Here is a 22,969-nt window from a genome sequence, read left to right on the forward strand (position 1 = left end):
AGGTAATCCATCCCTCCTAATATAGGAACCTAAGAAATTAAACTGTGACTCAATCACTAGGAAATCTGGTGGGAGGGGGTAAGGGTTAGGAGTAAATATTCTAGAACAATGACATCCAAAAGAACCATACGTGTTGCATATGTAATTTTTAGTTTTCTAGTAGCCATACTGAGAAGGGCAAAAGAAATAAGTGAAATTAATTGTAACAATATATTTTATTTAACCCAGTGTATCCAAAAGAATACCATTTTAACATATACTCAATATAAAAACTATTGATATTCTTTACATTTTTCTTAGTGCTAAGTCAGTCTGAGTTAATCACATGTCAGGGTTCAAAAAGTTTCATGAGATAGTGGTTACTGTGTGGAGCCCTGGATAAGAGAAACAGAGCACAAACGTGCAGCTGGGTGCGCCAGGGTCCTTAGGTTGTCTATCGCAGAAACACAATTCAGAATAGCTTAGGCAAGGGGATAGAACAGGAATGCTGCTCAGCCTCAAAGATCACCATGAAATGTCAATAGCTCTCTTATTTCTGCTTCTTTCCCATGCCAGGTTTGCTCTCTCACCATCTATCTCCATAACCTAGAGCTACAGTTGCGAGAAGCTTCTGGACTCATACCATCCAGCATCATCATGGAGCAGAGAAAGTTCTCCATCAACTTCGGTGTGTAGAAATCCCAAGGAAGCACTCTGATTGGTCCATGCTGGGGACCATGTCTTCCCATGGGACTAGAAGTGCAGGTGCTGTACCTGGAATCACAGCATGCTGTTCACTACATACTACATTCTTGAGACTCCACCCTTGAACCTTGCGACTGGAGTCGAGACTTGGATTCCAAAGAAAAGGGCCATCTATTGCCCAAAAGAAGGAGCGATGCATACTTAGTAAGCCAAGAACACTGAGCCGCCATTGTCCTGTGGAGATCTGGGGAAGGTCTCCCTACAGGGTTGGCTCCCACTCAAACAGCCCTTCCCAAAGACCAGACAAGAGGTGCCAGCAGTTACAAAAGGCAAAATTGGCCTGTACAGCCCAAAATAGCTGAAGAAAGGTAGAACTTGGATATTGGTTTCTAAGCTCAAAATCCAGCCTTTCTTTCACTATACAATGATTTTCAATGGAGTGGTACCACACTTTTAGAATGATTTTAGCTTTCTTGGGGCATTTCCAATTGTCATGATGACTAGAGAGTGTTATTAGAATTTAATGGGCTTGGATCAGGAATGCTAGTAATCTTTTTTCTTTTTTTTTTTTGGCAGCATTAGAGTTTGAACTCAAGATTTGCTTGCTAGGCAGGTGCTCTACCACTTGATCCATACCCCCAGCCCTTTTTTGATTTAGTTATTTTTCAGATAGAGTCTCATGCTTTTTTCCTAGAGCCAACCTTGGACCATGATCCTCCTATTTACACCTCCCAGCTAGCTAACATGACAGGCACACAGTATCATGCATGCCTGGCTTTTTGGTTAAGATGGAGTTACAACTTTTTGCCCAGGCTGGCCTTGAACCTTGATCCTCCCCATCTCTGTCTTCTGAGTAGCTGGGATTACAGACATGAGCTTCCACACCCAGCACTAGTCATCCTTCAATATTTTCAATCCCTAAAAACTAAGAATTTTCATGGGTAACCATGACTTTTGAATCAAAATGAAAAAAAAATCTGTTTTTAATTATCTCAGCCTAGACTCTATTTTACATGTAAATACTATTATACTATGTTTATATACATTGAATTTTCTAGGAATGAAACTAGTATATGAATCCAGGGAAGACTGCACGTACTTTTACTCCCAGTGATCATTTGAATTATTCATCATTTCAGAAGATCATGTCACCAATAGCAACATCTTTCTGGTATTTGAGTCATGAAGATAGCACACCTGTATTATTCTGTATTTTTCAGGACTCACCTCACTGTGAAGATAAGTATATGTATATATACATCTGTGTGCTTGTGTGAGAAGTGGCGGGTGGAGGAGGGGGGACATGCCAGGCCTACCAGTAACTGAAGTAGATGCTTTGGGAAAATTTGTAAGGTGAGTCAAAGTAAACATAGTCCCAAGGACTCCCAGCTTAGAGAGCAAAGCAAGATCTGGGTAGGCTACTGGCCCTCAGACAGGTGCCCTGGTGCAGTGCACTGACTTGACAAGAAGGGTCTGGGTTTCTCTAGATTTTATTGCACACCGTCAAATATTTTTTTAAGTACTATCTTCTTCTCTTAAAACAAGTATACTATTTATGGGTAGGTACAAACCTGTGTCTCCCTCAATAAGACTTTCAGTACAGCTGTGCCTGAGCACTTCATGTGTGCGTCACTTTATTTCATACTGGTTTCCTTTCCCTTCTTTATATTGCAACTAAACTATTAGATTAACTTTTAAAAATTCTGTGTGTTGAGCTTCTATGATCTTACAAATTTCATTTATGCTAATAGAGTGGACATCATAAAACAACATTTAAGAAGTAGGCATTGATGGAGCTGAGAACCTCAGAACTACACCAAGTGCATGGAGAAGGTGGGGGGGAGGGAGGGAAAGAAGAAAGGAGAGAAGAAGATGAAGAAGGAGGAGTAATTAGAACAAAAGAAAGGGTAAGTAATGATGGGTGCAGAGACTGTGGGTGGAAAGACGGGACAAGAATGAGCAAGGCAGCCATCTTCCCCAGCCTTTGCATCTCTCCTGCTTCCTTCCACCCCACAGTCTTGTTTCTCTTACTCCATTGTCTCCCCAAGGCTGGGGGGGTACGGCATGAGGTGCCCAGTGACAGCACATTTCTGGCAAGAGCACTGTGATCAATTGTTTTCAGGATCCTAAGTACAAACTTCCCACTCTGCCTTGGGGAGATGAGATGACAACTGTCCAGGGAGAGAAATGGAAGTCAGTGCCAAATGCAAGGCATGAGAAGAAATCCGCACTGAAATATTGTGAGCAATTTGAAAAGGTAATTATGAAGACTAAGTAGAAATAGTGACTGATACATCTGAAGGCAGAAAACCAGAACAAGACAAGGGTAGAAGATTTTCAAAAGGCAACAAATAGCTGCTGTGATAGTTTGGTAATTTTTTCTCTTGAACAGTTTTCCCCTACAATTAAATATTTCTCCCCAATCTCCCCCCTAAAATATCTGTTCATTTTGCTTTTCTTCTACTTCCCTTCCAAATCATCTCTCTTCCTATTGATTTATTACTGAGTTTTCCCAAATTAAATGGATCTTTTCTTACACCTAAAAGTCCTCGTTTGCCTTCCTCACAAATAAATTCTTAATGTCTTCCCAGGACATTAGCAAGTAGCATCCATTGCAGCAACATTTGTTTTCCACAAATTTCTCTCAAAACATTAATACCAGTCAAACCCATCTGCTTAATGTTGAAATAAATCACTTAATTTTCAGAGTACCCACCTAGCAAGTGTGAAACCTCGAGTTCAAAACCCAGTACCACCAAAAAAAACAAATCAACTTAATTTTCAAAACAGTCTACAATGATTCTTTAACATAATAAAAACTGCAAAACACATGCATCAGATATATGCATCTTGAGTGAGGGAAAAGCAGAGATTACTTTTTAACATGTATGAGATGAACAATTTATTTTTTAATAACATGAACAGAAATTCTAGAACAGTATATTCAGACTTGTGCAGAAGACTCAACATCTGCTTCCCCTTAATCCAAGAAAAAACGAATAGGAATTCTATCTGAAAAATCAGATTCTCCCAAATCTCATTGTCCCTGATTTCTTCATATCCATCAAAATGGTGGACTCCTCTCCTCCTTAAAATCTTTCCTCTTTTGCTTTCCACAAAATTGCACCATCTTGCTCTGCAGTAGGCTGCCTTCTGCAGGCCTGGACCATTTCACTGCACAAGAAGAAGCAGCAGCAAAGGGTCCTGTATCTGGTTGCAAGTCTGATTAGTAGGAAATTGGGTGGATAAAGCAGAACCTCTGGCTGGTCATCATAACCATCATGGAAAGGACTGCCAAGCAGTCAGAGAGTTACTCGAGCTGATGAAAATTACTCATCAAAGAAATCAAAGAAAAGACAATTTGTTCCCCTGGTGGGAGATTCTAAAGAGATTTTTACAATTCACTAAGGTGTCACCTATCCTTCCTAACCTTACACCTGTGGATCCCAGCAGAGCCTTCTGCTCCTGGACAATCAGGGGTCTACAGGCACTACCTCCCAAGCCCTCCCAATTTTCAGCCTGGAAGTCACTTCTCACTCCCTAGACTCTGGTCCTATCTGTCTTCAAAGCCCAGCATGAGGTCTGTTTCCACAATTTTCTGTGACTGCCAGAGCCTGTGCTATAGCCCCTGAACTCCCCACCTGTGTCCTTTGTCTGGCACTTACCACAGGCTACTTTCATGTATGTCTTGTTTTTTGCATATGAGACAAATCTCCCAAACTGAAATGGAAACGCCTAAGACAAAAACTCTGCCTCTTTGCTGTTTATAATCCTAGTTGTCCCAAACAGTGGCCAATCAAATACAATAGCACCAACTGCCTCTTGGCATTCCATTCTATACTAATTCTAAAAAGTTAGAACAAGCGAATTTGGAACCTGGGGTCTGTACCAGGATCCTCAGGCTCCCTTTGAAAAGCTACAGGGTCATCCTGCTAAAATTTGGATTTTTTTTTTTTTTTACTTATAAGTAAGCTGCAGGTACAACATAGGCATGGCTCGTGGCTCAGTGAGAATATTCACTAATGCTTTGAGCTCCCAGGATGAATGATACCATTAGCAATGTTGTTCTCCAGTGGATATTGCCTTTCTCCTGGCATGTTTTGAGGAAAAACAAACTGCTTCAGTACTCCATATACTTCACTGCCCCTCTGAAGTTCATCGTGAGCTCTGTGCCCTCAACCAGCTATGCAAATAGGACCAAAACTCATCCTAGATCCGCTGGTTCATCTGCTGCTCCCGACAGTTCACAGAAAGAAAGACAGAAGTAACCCTATATGAAAGGATCACTCAGTTAAACCCTAAAACCTTTTTTTTAAGCCACACAAAAGCAGCTGCTAACTGTAAGGAATGTTTGAACTTTAAACACATGGCCTAAAGCATCTGTCTGTTCTCACTGTGACACCAAATACAGCGCCTCCAAAACGCCAAGGCCTACAGTGCTGACGGTCGTGTACCCTACAACACGCTGGAGTCTTTTAACCCCACTAAGAAAGTCAAGGCAAAACCTGATGCTACAACATGTCTCTGAAAATTTTCTTCAATAAATTTGTGACCTACCCCAAGCTTCTTTGTTCTTTAAAAAAAATAAATGAAAAGTCTATCCCCTTGTGAAAGTGGTGGCCAAACAATGGTTTCTTTTTTTTTTTTTAATTTTATTTCATTGCTGTGCTGGGTGGGGGTGCTTTGCAGCTTTTACAAAGGTTCTTACAATGTATCAAATACTTCATAGGTGAACTCACCCCCTCCACTGCCTTGCTTTATCCCCCTCTCCCCTGATTCCTGGAACAGTTTCAACAGGTATCATTTCTGCATTTACATACTTGTGTACACATTTTTGCACCATATTCATCCTCCTACCTCCTTTGCCCACCACATCGCCCCTCCTACCACTCCCAATGATGCCAACTCTCCACCTCCCACCCACCCACTGGCAGAACCTGTTCTCCTGTTCTCTGATTTTGTAGGAGAAAAAACATAAAAGATAAAAAGAGAAACATGGCATTTTCCTAGTTCAAGATGAAGATAGCTACACAGGGAGATTCCTTGTGCTGCTCCCATGCATATGTGTATTACAACCCCAATTAGTTCTTCCCTACCAGTCCTCTTCATTCTTCCCTAGTCCCCTTTTCATGGTGGCCCCGGCCAGTTTAAAATTTCTATATTCATTCCTGTATAGTGAGCACATCAACCACATTCAAGTTTTTGTTTTCCTTCCCTTGTCCTATCCCTCCCTTGCATGGCCTTCTCTTAGTGTGACCCATGTCCCATAGTATTGCTGCATTTGCTTTAGGTCTATAATCCGTGTTTGAGGGAGAACATGTGGCTTTTGGCCTCTGAGCCTGGCTAACTTCACCTAAGATGATGTTCTCCAGTTCCTCCCATTTACCTGTGAATGACAAAATTTCATTCTTCTTCATGGCTGCATAAAATTCCATTATATACAAATACCACATTTTCTTAATCCATTCGTCAATAGTGGGGCATCTTGGTTGTTTCCATAGCTTGGCTATTGTGAGTAGTGCAGCAATAAACATGGGTGTGCAGGTGCCTTTGTAGTAACCTGACTCACACTCCTTTGGGTATATCCCCAGGAGAGGTATTGCTGGATGATATGGCAGATCTAGGTTTAGTTTTTTAAGGAGACTCCATATTGTTTTCCATAGTGGTTGAACTAGCCTACATTCCCACCAGCAGTGTGTAAGGGTTCTCTTTTTCCACATCCTTGCTAACATTTGGTGGTGGTGGTGTTTTTGATGGTAGCTATTCTAACAGAAGTAGGGTAGAATCTTGGTGTGGTTTTGATTTGCATTTCCTTTATGGCCAGAGATGGTGAGCATTTTTCCATGTGTTTTTTAGCCTTTTTGACTTCTTCTTTGAGAAAGTTCTGCTCAGTTTAGTTGCCCATTTCTTTATTGAGTCATTGTTTTTTTGGAAGTTTAGTTTTTTGAGCTCCCTATATATTCTGGTTACCAGTCCCTCATCTGATGTACAGCTAGCAAAGATTTTCTCCCATTCTGTTTGCTACCTCTTTAATCTTCTGACCATTTCTTTTGTTGTGCAGAAGCTTTTTAATTTCATGTAGTCCCATTTGTCAATCCTCTCTGAGCTGCTTGAGTTCTATTGAGGAAGTCGTTGCCTCTGCCTATTGCTTCCAATGTATTTCCTCCTCTTTCTGGACTAGCTTCAAAGTTTCAGGTCTGATATTAAGGTCTTTAATCCACTTTGAGTTGATATTTGTACAAAGTGAAAGACATGGATCTAGTTTCAGTTTTCTGCAGGCAGATATCCAGTTTTCCAGCAACATTTTTGAAGAGGCTGTCTTTTCTCCACAGTATGTTTTTGGCGCCTTTGTCAAAAATTTGGTGGGCATATCCTCTATTCTGTTCCACTGGTCTTCATGTCTGTTTTTGTGCCAGTACCATGCTGTTTTTATTGCTGTTGCTCTGTAGTATAGTTTGAAGTTGGGTATTGTGATACCTCCAGCATTGCTCTTTTTGCTGAGTATTGCCTTAGCTATTCATGGTCTTCTGTGTTTCTGAATGAACATTAGGATAGATTTTTTAATCTCTGTAATGAATGTCATTAGGATTTTGATGGGAATTGTGTTGAACATGTAGATTACTTTTGGTAGTATAGCCATTTTTACTTGTTGATTCTGTCAATCCATAAACATGGGAGATCTTTCCACCTTCTGTAGTCTTCAATTTCTTTCTTCATGTAAGAAAGAAAGTATATCAAGTAGTTTTTCTTGTAAAGGTCATTCACACCTTTGTTAAGTTTATTACTAGGTATTTGATTCCTTTGAAGCTCTTGTAAATGGAATTGTTTTCCTATATTCTCTCTCAATCTGCTCATTGTTGATATAAAGAAAGGCTACTGATTTTTGTAAATTGATTTTGTATCCTGCTACTTTGCTGAAGCTGTTTATGGTGTCTAAGAATTTGGGGGTGGACTATTTTAGATTTTTAGGTATACAATAATGTCATCTGTGAAAAGAGTTTGACTTCTTCCTTACCTATTTGTATTCCTTTTATCTCTTCTTTCTCTTATTGCTCTGGTTAGGAATTCCAAGATTATGTCGAATAGGAGTGGAGTGAGTGTCTCATTCCTGACTTGAGAGGAAATGGATTCATTTCCCCATTAAGTGTGATATTGGCTATAGGTTTGTCATAGACTTTATTATGTTGAGATACATTCCTTCTATTCCTAGTTTCATCAGAGGTTTTATCATGAAATGGTGTTGAATCTTATGAACAGCTTTGTCTGCATCTATTGAGACAATGAAGGTTTTTGTCTTTGCTTCTGTTAATGTGCTGTATTACCAAACAATGGTTTCTAAATACCTTCCTTTGCTAACATTCTCCTCCTGTCTACAGTAATATCTGCTGGGTTAGTGATATTCAGAGCAGTTCATCAACTGGGTATGGTAGCACATACTCTGGAGAGGCAGAAGCAAGAGGTTTGAGGGTTCCAGGCCAGCCTGGGCTGCCTGGCAAGATGTTGTCTTGACTACACATGCATGCAAGCATGCACACACACACTCACACACACATAAAAGTTTAGTGTCTTTTCAATTAAACCATTAATATAAATTTTTTAACTTTCAGTATTTTTAAAACTACAGGCAGATATTTTTACTTAGGGGGATGAGCTCTAATTTGTCATTTTCACTGTTCTGTTTTAGTCATTCCTGAGGGCCATGTATATTTTCCAAGCATTGTGTCCCATGCCTCATTTTGGCTCCCATCCATGGTGAGGCAAGACCTCCTCTCTCCCACGGTGCTTTCTAGTTCCTGTGTTTAGGACAGTTAACAGTTCACAGACACTAAATAATCTTAACAAACCATCACTCTCAAATTACTTGAAAATTAGAGGGCCATTTGCCGGAGTTCATATTTAGTAAGTATAATTTCATATCTTAAGAGATATTGTCATCTAATTGTGCAGAAAATTTTAATAAGTAGCTCTACATCCTACCTGAATTTGGGATTGGATTCTATTGCCCCTCAAGTGATTCCTAGCATAGCAAGAAAGACAGCAAACTTTGTACTATAATAATAAAAGCTATAAATGATGTAAGCAATAAATACTAAAAAAGAAAACCCAACTAAGTGTTAAAAGAATTACCCCAGAAGAGATGTGGGGAAAGACTCTTTGGGAAAAAGGTTTTTAAATATATCACTTGAAGGACCTGTCTCCATTAGAGAACAGAGAAAAGTTAGGGAAGATTTCCATAGTTCAGTGGCTAACAAATTAAGCTTTTAAAATAAGCCTTTTAAAACAATAACAAACTACATAGCTACAATAGCAAAACCATGAACAAGGCATTACACCTAGCACTTTTACATGCACATTAATTTGGCTTCATCACAATTCAGACAGGATTGGTGCACTACAGATGAGGAAACTAAGTATTTAAAAAGATGAGAAAATCAGTGAGGACTAAGGAGAGGTTATGGTGTCACTGAACTAACAGAGAAATAAGAGTTGGGGCACATTCAAATTTTCCTTAACTATTCACAAAGGTCAATTGAACTGAGCTCTTAGTATAGATACTTTTTAAAAAAAAGAAAGAAAGAAAGGTCTGAGAGTAGAAGAGTTGTTATTAAAGGCCAGGGAGATTAGGGGAGGGAAGGGAAGGGAAAAAGTTGATCAGTTTTTAAGTGTAAGAATTTCTGGGGTGCTATTGCACAATAGGGGACTATAGATAAGGATAATGTATTGCGTATTCCAAAAAGCTAGAGAGAAGATTTTGAATGTTTGCACCATAAAGAAATGTTTACTGTTGGAGGAGACAGACATGTTCACAGTAATTTAAGCATTATATATGCTTATCGATATCAAAACATTATATGGTATCTGATAAATATGTACAACTTTTGTCAATTAAAAATAAATTTAAACTTTTTTTAAAGGGAAAGAGTAAAAGGAGGGAAGGGAAGGAAATTATTAAGTGTATCCTCACCACTGCCCTCCCCTGCCTTACCTCACCCCTTGCCCCTCCCATCAGGACACCAGGACAGAACATTTTCTATCTGGACAATCTTCCTGGAACAGATGACCTACAGGGTAGGTCATGTTTTGTTTACTCAAACCATATTCAGTATCTTAACCTAAACTTTTTAAGAATGACTTTCACCCTACTCTTTCCAAAGTTAAAATAATAGTATTTGTAGTAATGTCCCTACAGTGATGAAAGTAGGATTTGAACCCAGGTCTGTTTATATTTCATCTTTTATAATAACTTCTTATAAAAGGCATTGTTTTTTATAGCATACCAACTACTAATTTTAGTTTGCATGTGAATTATCCCAAATGCCATAGCTCTTTTCCCACAGACTCTGTTTCCCAAGACTTGGATAACTTTGTGTGTCTGCACGGGCTCCTCCACAGCCTTGCTATGAACCTCCCAGAATTCTTAACAAATACCAACTGCCAAACATTATACTGAAGGGTGGAAATCAAATTATGGAAAAATAGATGCTGCAATATAAAACTTTTTAAATGTAAAACTAATAATGTATGGCTTATATAATCATAGGTTTAGAGAAAATATAAAGAAAATCAATGGAAAGCACACGATTCAAGATAATGGTTTCTGGAGAAGTACGTGGGGTAAAGAAAACGAGAATGGGGAGAGGTCCCACAAGAGAAATTAGTACTCATTGGTAAAAGTTTTTACCCTAACTGGTGAGCACATGGTTGCTATTTTCATATTCTTTATATCACCAGTATTAGCTTATATGTACCAACAATTACATAATTTTTTAAATATGCCAGTAAGTTACTCACTTCAAGAAAAAATTAATATTCACCATTTCCACTAAGGCTTATGTATTACCCTCTTAAAGTCACTTCTTCACATGTGGCCACCAAGTAAGTATAATCTCTCCAAAAGAAGTCATGATGACTCTGAGCAGAACTAACCCAACAAAGACTTTACCCATTACCACAAAATAGCTGCTTTGCCAACATTGAAGCTAACACTAATCACTAGAGGAAGACTGGCTGGTTATTCACACCATCTCCAAGGTACTAAGAAGGGAATATGAAATTTTAGAGGCTACCATCAACAGACAAGCCAAATGGTACCCTTGGTTTTTGTTTTGTTTTATTTTGTTTACTAGACTCACTTAGCCATCTGTGAAAAATTATTCCGGGAAGGCAGCCATTATTTTATTCAGCTTTTTGTTCTCTGGCTTTAATAAATTAATGAGGTATTAACCATATTCACACATGATAGACCACAACAAATCCACGAAGTCTGAGGATCTGGACCAGACCTGCCCATCACTATAACCATGCAGGGCACATCTGTCCTCTCCCTCAGAAAACCATTTAATGTGTCAAGCTACATAAAGTCTACCATGTATGCAAATGGTAAAAGGAATGTTCTTTTCATCTTAGAGAGTAAGAATGGCCCATTAAGGACACCAATAATTTTGTCACATGCACTTAATAAGCATGTTTACTTTACCACAAGTTTCTAAGGAATAATGACAGAAAAAAATTTCAATGAACAAGGATCTTCCATTAGAGAAAAGATGGGTTTATTCTAACTATTCCATCTAGATACAGAAAGCAGTAAGCTTTCCGAGTCATCCATGGAGAGAGAGAAAATAAAAACACATTATTGGCTAAAGCAATGCAGTCTGGTTCTATTGAGAGAAGAGACCTCAGATCAGGTTGATCAACTTCTACTGGTTTTAAATGACTCTCCCACCCTCATAAAGAGAACCTCTCTTCCTGCTGCACAGCCATCCTAAGGTATAGACTTTCTTCTCAATATTAGGAAATAATTCACCCACCAAATATTCCCTCAATAGCACTTCGACCATTTGTTTTCTTATTTTTGTTCATTTATTTTGATGCATACCTACTGACATTAAGACATGACATCTTATAGATTGTAAGATAACAGCTTTATAAATCAAGTTGCATAAAATTATTCATATAATCAATATTAATATTAAGAACTCATATTTATCACTGTGTGAGTTTCAAACTCATAATGAGGATGATAAAAACTCTAGATGAGGATTGAAAATTAACTTCTCATCCATAGCACAGCGGCTCTTTTAAAAGCCATAGTCACAAAATAGATGTCAACGCAATGAATCAGCCACAAGAGATGTGTTACATGTCCATAGGAGCCCTGAAAATATGAAGCAGTAAACATGAAGATTATACATAGGTGTCTTTTGGGTCTTTTGATAGGGTGGCCACTTCTATTTGAACCCAAAATAGCAAAGACCTGAGAGCAGATACTTCTGACCTCAAAACAGAAGACTCTGGTTTGAATCCTTGGTTCTGCAACTTACCTCCTGTGAGTCTGTTTCCCCATCTGGAAAGTGGGGAAACTTTAAATCACAGGTTGTTGAGGATTAAGTGAAATGATAGAAAGTAAATGCTCAAAAATAGTGAGAGTCATCCTTGGGTTTCTTTTGCTTACTCACCTAGCCTTCCACCTCCAAGCTCATTTTCTAATTACCCCCAAGCTTCCTCCCCATAGTAGTCAGGATGCTTTCAATTGCAAACAACAGATACCCAATCTGAAGCAGCTTGCACAAAAAGAGAATGCAAAGGCTTGAAATGGAATGTAGAAACAAACCATACACAGAAAGAGAAATCTGATTCAAATCTCTGCAGCTTCACAGGAAGCCAAGCCACAGTCCCTGCAGCAATCAAACCAAAACATTAAGACTTGGTGAATAACTTCTAGCTTTCTTAGTTTTTTGACTCTGCTTCCAACTTAGAACCAACCAGAAAAAACCAAATATGTCTCCCTAACCAATTACATAGGCTGCTGCATTTGTCAGCCCTACTCTAGCCTGTCCATGCCAACACAGCCCCTGAAGCTCTCCCACTTTCCACAGTAGAGCTCTGTCCTTCCCTGCCTGCCTCAAGTCTCTACCGAGCACAAGTCATGGTGGCTGACTCCTTGGCAAGTGCAGGATAAAAAGCATTTGTTGGTCCTCATTTGGGTGGTCTTTATTTCCACAGCTTGAAACCCTTCAGAGAATAGAGGAATGGCAAGGCTGGATGCAGCAGTTCAGGTAATGTCCCCATGACATTTTCTGTCTCCATTACTTGCCTTAGCCTCCTCAGTATCAGCATTTTTCTCTCCTTCTGGAGTTAGGCTTCTTCCAACCAGGTAGGCAAAGTTCCAGGCTTACATGGTACAACTTAGGATCCAGAACAAAAAACAATTCTCCTCTCCCATCTTCTCTCATTGATGACCACTGTTGTCACTACCACCACCTTCCCTCCTCCAGTCTTAATCCTGCTAAGGATGATCAGAGAGACACACAGAGCTCCTGCTACTGCTAAGATTGTTCCTTCCCCAGCCTCAAAACTATCCCTCTTATCCATGCAATCTGCCTCAGAGAAGGCTCTGGTCAAGGTCAATGACTTCCACTTTTCAAAATCCAATGATGAATTTAGGCTCCTCACATAATCCACAATGACTTTCTCCTAGGAAACCACCATGACTGATCCCTTGCCAATGACCTTGCTTCTTATTTCACTAAGAAACTAAAAGCAATTCAGAGAAAAGTGCATTTTCTTATCAACGATTTACCAGCCTAGCTTCACCTGTTCCATATACCCTGACTTTTCTTGATGAGAAAAGATGTATTATCCCAAAACCTGCCTAAGTCTAAACCCTCCGCTTAACACTGATCCCATCCCCTCACCTTCTCAAGGTCTTTGCTGTTACATTACTCCCCCTCTGTCATACATCTTCATTTCTCTCCTTTCTGCATGATCAGTCCCACCAGCATCCATCTGTGCATGCTGTAATATGTCCTTACTGACAACAAAACAAAATAAAAATTCTTCTTCACCCAACTCCCTTCCTCAGCTGCCACTTCAGCTCTCTGCTCCCTTCTGGAGCAAAACTCTTCAAAATATTATTGTATTTCCTGTCTCCTCTTCTTCAATCTAATGTCTCTCTCTCTCTCTCTCTCTCTCTCTCTCTGTCCCTCTCTCTCTCCTCCCCCACTCTAAGAAGGCATTAAATTCTACCTCTCCAATTCTCCAATAAGCCTACTTTTGTCAAAGCCAATAATGTCTGCCTTGCCAAATCAAATCGTTAGTACAGTCCTCAATTTTCTTCACCTCCCTATCATCACAGCTGATCCCTCCCACCTTCTCTTTGTTCTTGAGCCTTGCACACAATTTGTACTCTCCAGGTATATTCCTGGCTCAGAACTTCTTCCTTCCCTCATCTTTTAGTGCTGGCCTGATGCTCCAGGACTGTTTGGCCCTCTCTTTGACTAATGGATATTCACTTGATAGGTGACCTCATCAAGTTCTAGGACATTAAATACCATTCACTCTGATGACATCTAACCTCCCCTCTGAGTTCTGAACTTAGATATCTAACTGCCTACTTAACATCTCCTTTTTATGTGTAATAGACATCTGTAATTGAATACAGCCCAAACTGACCTCTGACTCTATTCACCTACTCTTGTACCAGGCTTCTTCCATTCAGTAAATGGCCAAGTCAGGGTCACATGCCAGATTCTTTGGCCCACAGGGGAAGAGCACCCCAGATGAAAAAGAATGTCATTGCCAGAAGGGAGGTGGGGAAACCTGCTGAGCGAACCAAAACCTAGTTGCTAAGCCCAACACTAGCCACCCTCAACCACCCTGGCCATTCAGTAGACCACTTTCTGAGACTGAGGATATCTTACCTATACCTGCACCAATTTTGACCTCCTTTCCTTTAGCACACATCCAGCTCTGTGCCTGTGCTCTTGCTCCTTCTCCTTCATGTTTTTTCGTAGATACTGTTCTAGCAGTCATCCCTTTCCCTGCCTGTCAACACATCCAATCTTCACAATCCTAAGTTCCAGTCTTATATTTCTCCTCCTCTTACACTGATTAGGGTGCAATTTTTACTCACTGTCTGTACTTAGTTCTCATTGCCTCCTCACGGTCCAGCAACTTGGCCACTGTCCCACTGCACTCCCTTCCAGTGACCTGTACCACGAAGAGTGTTTTCTCCACTCCTGACATACTGTCTCTTTCCCACACCATCTGGCATCACCACTTGTTCTCCACTCCAGCAAGGTTAAACCCTTGGAGCCAGTACGTGAAGTGATCTATAGCAAATAGAATTCTTTGAACAATAGGCTCATCCTGCCTGACAGGTCAGCCCCGAAGTAGCTGAGAAGCATTGCTCCAATTTTCTCACGGATTAACTAAAGAAAAAAAAAAAATATATATATATATATATATGTATACACATAAATTTTCTCATGGATTAACTATTAACTAAGGAAAAATATATATATATTCTTCATATTTTATTAAATTTATAATAAATATCCCTGATAGAAATAATCAACCCAAATTAACTGACAAATTTGATTAAAAGAATTGCATGTTATTAAAAACTAAAAACTGATCTGGGAAAATATTCACCAAAAGCACATGAAACTAGCCACAACTAAAACTCCACATGGCATAAATTTGACAGACAGATCAACCCTCCTGACTGCATTCGCATCTGTCACATTTTAAATGGGCAATTGTGCTAGCTTGGCATAATGACCACAAAATAAAACAATATGACAGCTATAAATTGGTAAATAGTCCTTGTGAATTTTCCGTGAAAAAGAACTGCTCCAAATGAAAATAATTTGGTAAAATCATAATAAAAATGAAAAATAATGCATAATCGTAACTTCCTAAAGACAAAGTGAAGAGCTGACTGGGCCTGTAATCCCAGCTACTCAGAAGATGTAGTTTGGGGGAATTGAAGTTCAAAGCAAGCCTGGGCAAAAAACAATCTTAAGACCCCATTTCCACAAATGACTGTACATGCTGGACACGTGCCTGTCACCCAGCTTCGTGGGAAGTGTAAATAAAAGGATTGTGGTCTGGGTTGGCCTGAGCATAAAGAAGATGCCCTATTTGAAAACTAACTCAAGTAAAAAGGGAAAGGGGTGTGGCTCAAGTGGTGGAATATTTACAAGCAGGAGGCCCCTATTTCAAACCCTGTACTGGGAATTAAAAAAAAGCTTTTTAGTTTTATGAGGTCCCATTTATCTATGCTATCTCTTAGTTGCTGTGCTGCTGGGGTTTCATTGAGAAAGTTCTTACCTATACCTACTAACTCCAGAGTATTTCCTACTCTTTCCTGTATCAACTTAAGAGTTTGGGGTCTGATATTAAGATCCTTGATCCATTTTGAGTTAATCTTGGTATAGGGTGATATACATGGATCTAGTTTCAGTTTTTTGCAGACTGCTAACCAGTTTTCCCAGCAGTTTTTGTTGAAGAGGCTGCTATTTCTCCATCGTATATTTTTAGCTCCTTTGTCAAAGACAAGTTGGTTATAGTTGTGTGGCTTCATATCTGGGTTCTCTATTCTGTTCCACTGGTCTTCATGTCTGTTTTTGTGCCAGTACCATGCTGGATTTATTGTTATTGCTTTGTAATGTAGTTTGAAGTCAGGTATTGTGATACCTCCTGCATTGTTCTTTTGACTGAGTATTGCCTTGGCTATTTGTGGCCTCTTGTGTTTCCATATAAATTTCATGGTAGATTTTTCAATCTCTTTAATGAATGTCATTGGGATTTTGATGGGAATTGCATTAAACATGTAGATTACTTTAGGGAGTATCGACATTTTTACTATGTTGATTCTACCAATCCATGAGCATGGGAGATCTCTCCACTTTCTGTAGTCTTCCTCAATCTCTTTCTTTAGGGGTGTATAGTTTTCCTTGTAGAGGTCTTTCACATCTTTTGTTAGGTTTACACCTAGGTATTTGATTTTTTTTGAGGCTATTGTAAATGGAATTGTTTTCATACATTCTTTTTCTGTTTGCTCATTGTTAGTGTATAGAAATGCTAATGATTTTTCTATGTTGATTTTATATCAGGATAATACTATTTAGAATGTTACACTCACAAATACAGAAAGGAACCGTCCCTGGAGTCACATTAGCAGGATAAAAACATCTGCTCAATTGAAACTGCAGTTGAAATATCCTCCCCCTCCAGATTGAATTTCTTCATCTTCCAGGCTGGCCTACTGCTGTGCTTACATTTTTTTTCCCAGAAATTACCACCTTGTGCTTAACTTCCCACCAGAATGTAAGTCCCTCAAGAGTGACATTGTTTTATCCACCTTTGTATCCACAGAACCTAGCACTTAGTACATGCTCAAGAATTGTCCAACAAAGATGAACTCTGTAAATCAACACCTAATTAAAGTTTCTTAAATTTAACAAGCATCAGAATCATCTGGAGAACTTGATCAACTACAAATTCAAAGACCCCATCCCAGGAACTCCTGAATCACTAATCAGAGCCCAAAGAAAGATTAATGCAAGTGTTCTAAAAAGCATATTTTGAATCACTAGGACAGAAAGTCACAATGATGGGGAAGCATTTACTGCGCATATCAGTTGAGACATTTTCAACCATCCTTCTGAGACTAACCTGCAGGAAGCCCAGGGTGTGGTCCCTGGCAGTGGTTCCGCAGCTTCAGGAGTTATGGACAGTCTTTTGGCTTCCCATTTGCTTGTCACCTCATGGTTGACAAGTGCCTGCTGTACTTTCAGACATCACATCCATATCCAAAGCAAATGGTACCACTCTCAACTGTACCTTTTATACAGTGAGCAAAAGCATTCCAAGGAATTGGTCCTATGGACCTTCACTTACATCCCATTGGCTAGATCAGTGTGAATAGACACCCCGAGTTGCAAGAGCAACTGAAAGAGCAAACACTACCTTTTCCTACCTCTACGGTGAAAAGCTTGAGAAAGAAGAGATTGAGTATGACTGTTGGTATAGCCAAACATCTACCATATTGTCATCACTAAAAGTCACTAAAGAATAATCCTCAATACGACCCTATTAGATTCTATCTATCTTATACATGAAGACACTGAGACACAGTAGGGTAAGTAGCTTATCCAGAGTCATTTAGCAGGTAAGTGACAGAGTCAAACCCAGTTTGGCTTCAGAGACCACACCCTTAATTTCTGCATTCTGAGGCGTTAGCAATGCACTCACTGTGAGTGAGTCTTCAGCTGCCGTCCAGCGTAGATATTGTCAACCTTTGTTACACTGTAACATCTCTTACTAAAACTCACCTTTAAATATCACCTTTATCTTTATGTCTCCCTTTCGAATGCAGCCCCAGGACAGGATAGCATTTTTAATACACATTAAAATTCAAAACTTGTCCTGCTGCCTGGTTTATTTTGGAACTGGTTATCTTTCTTCCTACACCTTGGCACATGAACCCTGTCCAAACTGCAAGTGTGCTAGGAAAGTGTTGCAAATGAGGTCCCAAGACAACTGTTGACACATCCTTATTCTAGGGCTTTTTTCCAAACTGGAGGAATTATTCAAATTCACAGTAACACTGAGCCCCTGAGGTCCTTCTAACAACCCAACCTACTTATTCTAACTTAGATGTGTTCAGGAAGTTCAAACATCCAAAAAAAGATAACTTTTCCCTGGAGCCGTGCATATGGCAATGAAAATAAAGCGAGGCAAAATGGTAAAAATAAGATTTGCCTCCTCTAGAAAGCCTGAAAGTTTTTCCTTCCCCTAATCATAGCTAAATGATGCTATGTCCAAATTATTTCTGTATTATGGATATTTTAATATTAAGAATGAGGAATGTATGCCTTTTTTTAATTAACATAACTATTTTTTTAAAACAAAAGTTATATATATGTATTTGTTATAGAAAATTTACTCCAAAAAAATTTTTTTTCCTTCTATTGTTGATTTATCATACATTAACAATACAAGGGGATTGCACTGTGGTTTCCATACATGCGCACAGCACACCTTGAACATGCTCTCCCCCCACATTATATTCACTCTCCTACTCTCCCTCTCGCCCCCTTTTTCAAACTGTGTTTGGTGGGTTTCATTATGCTGTCTTCATGTGTATAATGTAGTGTACTTCAAGAAGAGAAATTTTTAAATCCACAATTTCACCATTCATAAGCAACCACTGTTAATATCTTAGTGTATAATCCAGAGAGTTTCCTATTCGGCTACATATTAACAACTAATGTAATTAGACTGAGTCAAGGTTAGTTCTCTGCTTCTGAACCCTAACCTTGGACATTCAGCTGGTGGAGCTGAACTGGGAACAGAGACTTAGCAAGGAGCTAATGGGAGCAAAGGGGATAAAGGTGCTGAATTCTCGACAAAGCTCCATGGGAAGAGATCTCAGGTACAACAGAGGCAGGGCCAGGCCCATTAATGCATGGAGATTTAGTGACTCCTAAGCCAGGATATGCCAAGTCAGACATAGTGATAGTGCCAGATAAAGAATGAATCACTTGGAAATACCACATACACATGTATGAAAATGTAACAATGAGACCTACTGAAACTGTTCCAAGTATCAAGCGAAGGGGGATAAAGGAGAAAGATGGAAGGGTGAATCTAAGATATATTGTAAGCACTTTTATAAACATCACAATGTACCCGTGTTACAACTATAATATGGAAAGAAAGAGAGAGAGAGAAGGAGGGAGGGAGGGAGGAAAGGAAGGAGGGAGGAAAGGAAGGAGGGAGGAGGAAACACATAACAAAATTAAAAAGTCACTTTTGGGATTCCACTTAATAAGCAGAAATGGACAACAGAATTGAGTCCAGCCTTAGTACATGGTAGTGCCAAGGTGTGAAGTGGGTTGCTATCAACCTCTGAGACCAAAGCAGGAGGGCCTTGGAATGACTAGCCACAGAGTAGGATAAGAGTAGCTCAGAGAAAAAAAATATCAGGAGTCCGAAGGGGGCCAGGTGGGCTGCTTACCTCATTCAAGCAGTTACTTGTACTGATGAGACAGTGTGGACAGCCCTTCCACCCCCAGGTGTGGGACAGTCACAGGTATTTCTAAGCCTGTTGGTTTTGATACAGAAGCAGGATGCAGAAAGAGAAATTATGCTTATCCTGAGCAACTGGAAAAGGCTAGGGCTGAAGTGGAGACCTCCCAATGCAGGCTGGTGGATCATAGCATCTGGCTCGTCATGACTGAGCCAGGGATGAACATAGGGTTATTTAGTGGCATAGTCATCAGTAGGAGTGGAATGGGCATTAACTAGTCATCCACTATACTGCTTACAATCCTGATGCCAGCTAAACTGGCCAGAACATCACTTCAGGCACACAATGTCAGAGTGAAAGCTAGATGAGCCAAGCACACTGGAACCAGCAAGAGAAACCCTCTTCCTCCTACAGTATCCCTCCAGGGCCACATGTGCTTGCTTGCTGCAAAGGAGAAATGTTTAAAGGTCCATCATCTCAGAGCAGGTAATGAAGGCAGGTACAGAACTGAGGGATAATGAGCTGAGGAGAAATGAATTAGTAACTGACACAGCTGCCATTCAGGAGTGTGGAGAGATTGAGTCTCTTTCTGCCATGTGTTTTATTGGGGTAGTGTTGCAGTGGTGGTAGCTGTCTTAATGAAAACTACTCTGTGTCTACAAAGATTTTGGTTGCCAAACATTTCTTCTAGATCCATCTCACAACATCCAAAACAGTAGAGTCGTCCCTGAACCTTGGAATGTCACTGTGTTTTATCTTGAAGGATGTAGAAGTCCAACCACTTCCTACCATGAGGTCCAAGTCGAAATCATCTCTCACCTGAACTACTGCGGTAATCATCCAACAAGAAAGAAAAGAGGAACGATTAGCTTGACCCAAAGGCTTTCAAGTATTTGAACAGTGTATAATTTATTATCCAATTAGAAGTGTTTTCTGTAGCCTGTTACTGGGGAGTCAGAGTCTTAATGCAAGGTAAGGAAGGAAGAATTAATGGAGTAGGATTGTAAGTACTCAAACACTAAATTTATTTCTTTCTTTTTCTTCCTCTTCAAATTTCACTCCTACTTCACTTAAAAGATTTCTATAAGATTACATGATGTATACATTGGAAATAAAGGACAATATGCACTCACTTGTCTTTATATGATCTCCAAATATAGTGCCAAATGCTGCTCACAGTCCTGCTCATCTACACATCCCACTAGCCACTATAAAACATGCAGGTGACAAACCCTATAATTCACCTCATTTAAACAATGCTAACCATAATGCATGCCTAAGCGTCATAATTTTACTTTATAGAACTAATAGTTAAAGCCAATCATCAAAAATCTAGGAATGCACATGACCCTATCTGGAAACAATTAAAAGCAAAAGGTCCTCAAGTACTAGAGTGCTTGCCTAGCAAGCACAAGACCCTGAGTTCAAACCCCAGAGCCACCAAAAGAAAGTCGAGGAATATATCGGGAATGGGGGCTATTACCACCTTGTAGAGAGGTAGTGGTGAAATACAACTGATCTTCTTGAAATCAATCATTCATTCAATTCAAGTTTATTGAACACATGCATTCTAATGAATAAGACAAACATGTTCCCTCCCTCATGGAGTTTATAGTTTAAGGAAAGATAAGCAAATTTTTCTGTAAGAGCCAGATAGTGCATATTTTGAGCTTTTTTGTCCATGAAGCTACACACTGTGCCATTGTAGTGTGAAAACATCCATAAACAAGCCATAAATACTGAGTGTAGCTATGTTTTCAGATCACACAAAATAGGTAGAGATCGCAATGTGTTCGATTAGCCACAGTTGCCAATCCCTGGTCTAATGAGACAGCGCTATTAATCAACTAACCCTTTAAACAGGTATATAGCTATATACTCTTAACGAGAATGCAAATAAAATTGCAGAGATTTAGGAGGGTGATGTAGACATCCCTGCAGAGCTAAACTTTGATCAAGGAATACCTATTGTCAAGTGAAATATGGAGTTCTAGGCAGAGTGAGCAGCATGTGCAAAAGCCCTGAGGTTGAGGTTAGTCTGACCTGCTCCAGAAATGTACAGTTGGCTGTACTCAGCACTCAGGACTGAGAGGAAAAGACTGAAAGCCGAGGATCATTAAGGCCAGAGCCTACAGGGACTTGTGGGCCAATCTATGGATTTAGTTTTTCTTCTTAGAGCAGTGAGAAGGTGTTCAAAGGGGCCATTCACTGAACAAACACTCACTGAATGCCTGCCATGTGCCAAGCCCTACAGAGAGCACAGCACAGTTCCTGCCTTATATATCAGTGGGAAAATCAGTAAGCAAAAAATATGAACTATAATGGCATAAACTTGTCAAGAATGTGAAGCAAAACAAGTATCTAGGATGAGTGATGAGAGAGGGGGTGGATGGTTTTATAATTTGATTTGTGTTTTAATTATTCTTTATGACACAGAGAATAGACTGAACAGGGGAAATAAAGACTATGAGGTGACCCAGTTATTTTTTTAAATGACATGGCTTGAAGCAGCACAGTGTCAAGGAACATGAGAGGAACAGATGGGTGGAACAGGAAGTTACAAAGTAGAAATGAGTGACCTTGGAGACAGATTCAATACAGGGATTGAGGGGCAAGATGGTGTCAAGGACAAAGGATGACTTTCAGGTGTCCTGTTTAGAGACTTGATGGCACCCTTTGCTGAGAAAGAAGACCTGAAAGAGAACAGCATGGAGGGGAATATGGCATGCTACCTTAGGACATTTGAGTTTGAGGGACCTTTGGAAGATCCAGACAAAGACTCTGAGTGTGCGGCTAGCTAGTCGGTGGAGTGGTACAGCTGTGAACAGATGTCAGCCCAAATCAGGCAATGTCACAAAGGCAAGGATTGCTCTGCTTTGGGACTAGGCTGAGGGGTTCCCTTAAGGATCTGACTCTATACCCAGAGACGTTGATAATGACTATGTTGGTAACAGCACTGGTTCAGTCTGTCATCAGAAGACTTCCAAATTCTGTGTGTCCTGCAAGAAGAATCACTGCAGGACACGTGGGTGTAAAGGGAATTTATTAAAAGTTAGGGAAGAGAAATACAGAGGGGAGCATGGCAGAGCCCAGAATCTGGAGGCCAAGAGAGAACATGCATCTCTTACTTACGCTAGTATATGCCAAACTTTCCCTACATCTAGCCTGCCTCAATGTTGTTAAAGTTAATATCGTGACAGCTAAATTTCACTGAGTACTTAGTATGTGCGAGGCATATGCATCCGCTTGTTTAATTCTAGCACAATCTCACACACTGTGAACTACTATCCTATTTTAGAAGTGAGGAACCTGAGCCTGAGGTTTTAACCAGCACAAGGTCACAGATGGCAAGCAACAGAGCCAGAACTCAACTCTCTCAGGCTTCCAAACGTGAGCTTTTCTGAACTGACAGCAGCCCAGCTCACAAGAAAGTGCTGGTAATCTGGGCTAGGGGCAAAGCTACAC

Source organism: Castor canadensis, chromosome 6 (assembly GCF_047511655.1).
Source record: "Castor canadensis chromosome 6, mCasCan1.hap1v2, whole genome shotgun sequence".
NCBI lineage: Eukaryota > Metazoa > Chordata > Mammalia > Rodentia > Castoridae > Castor > Castor canadensis.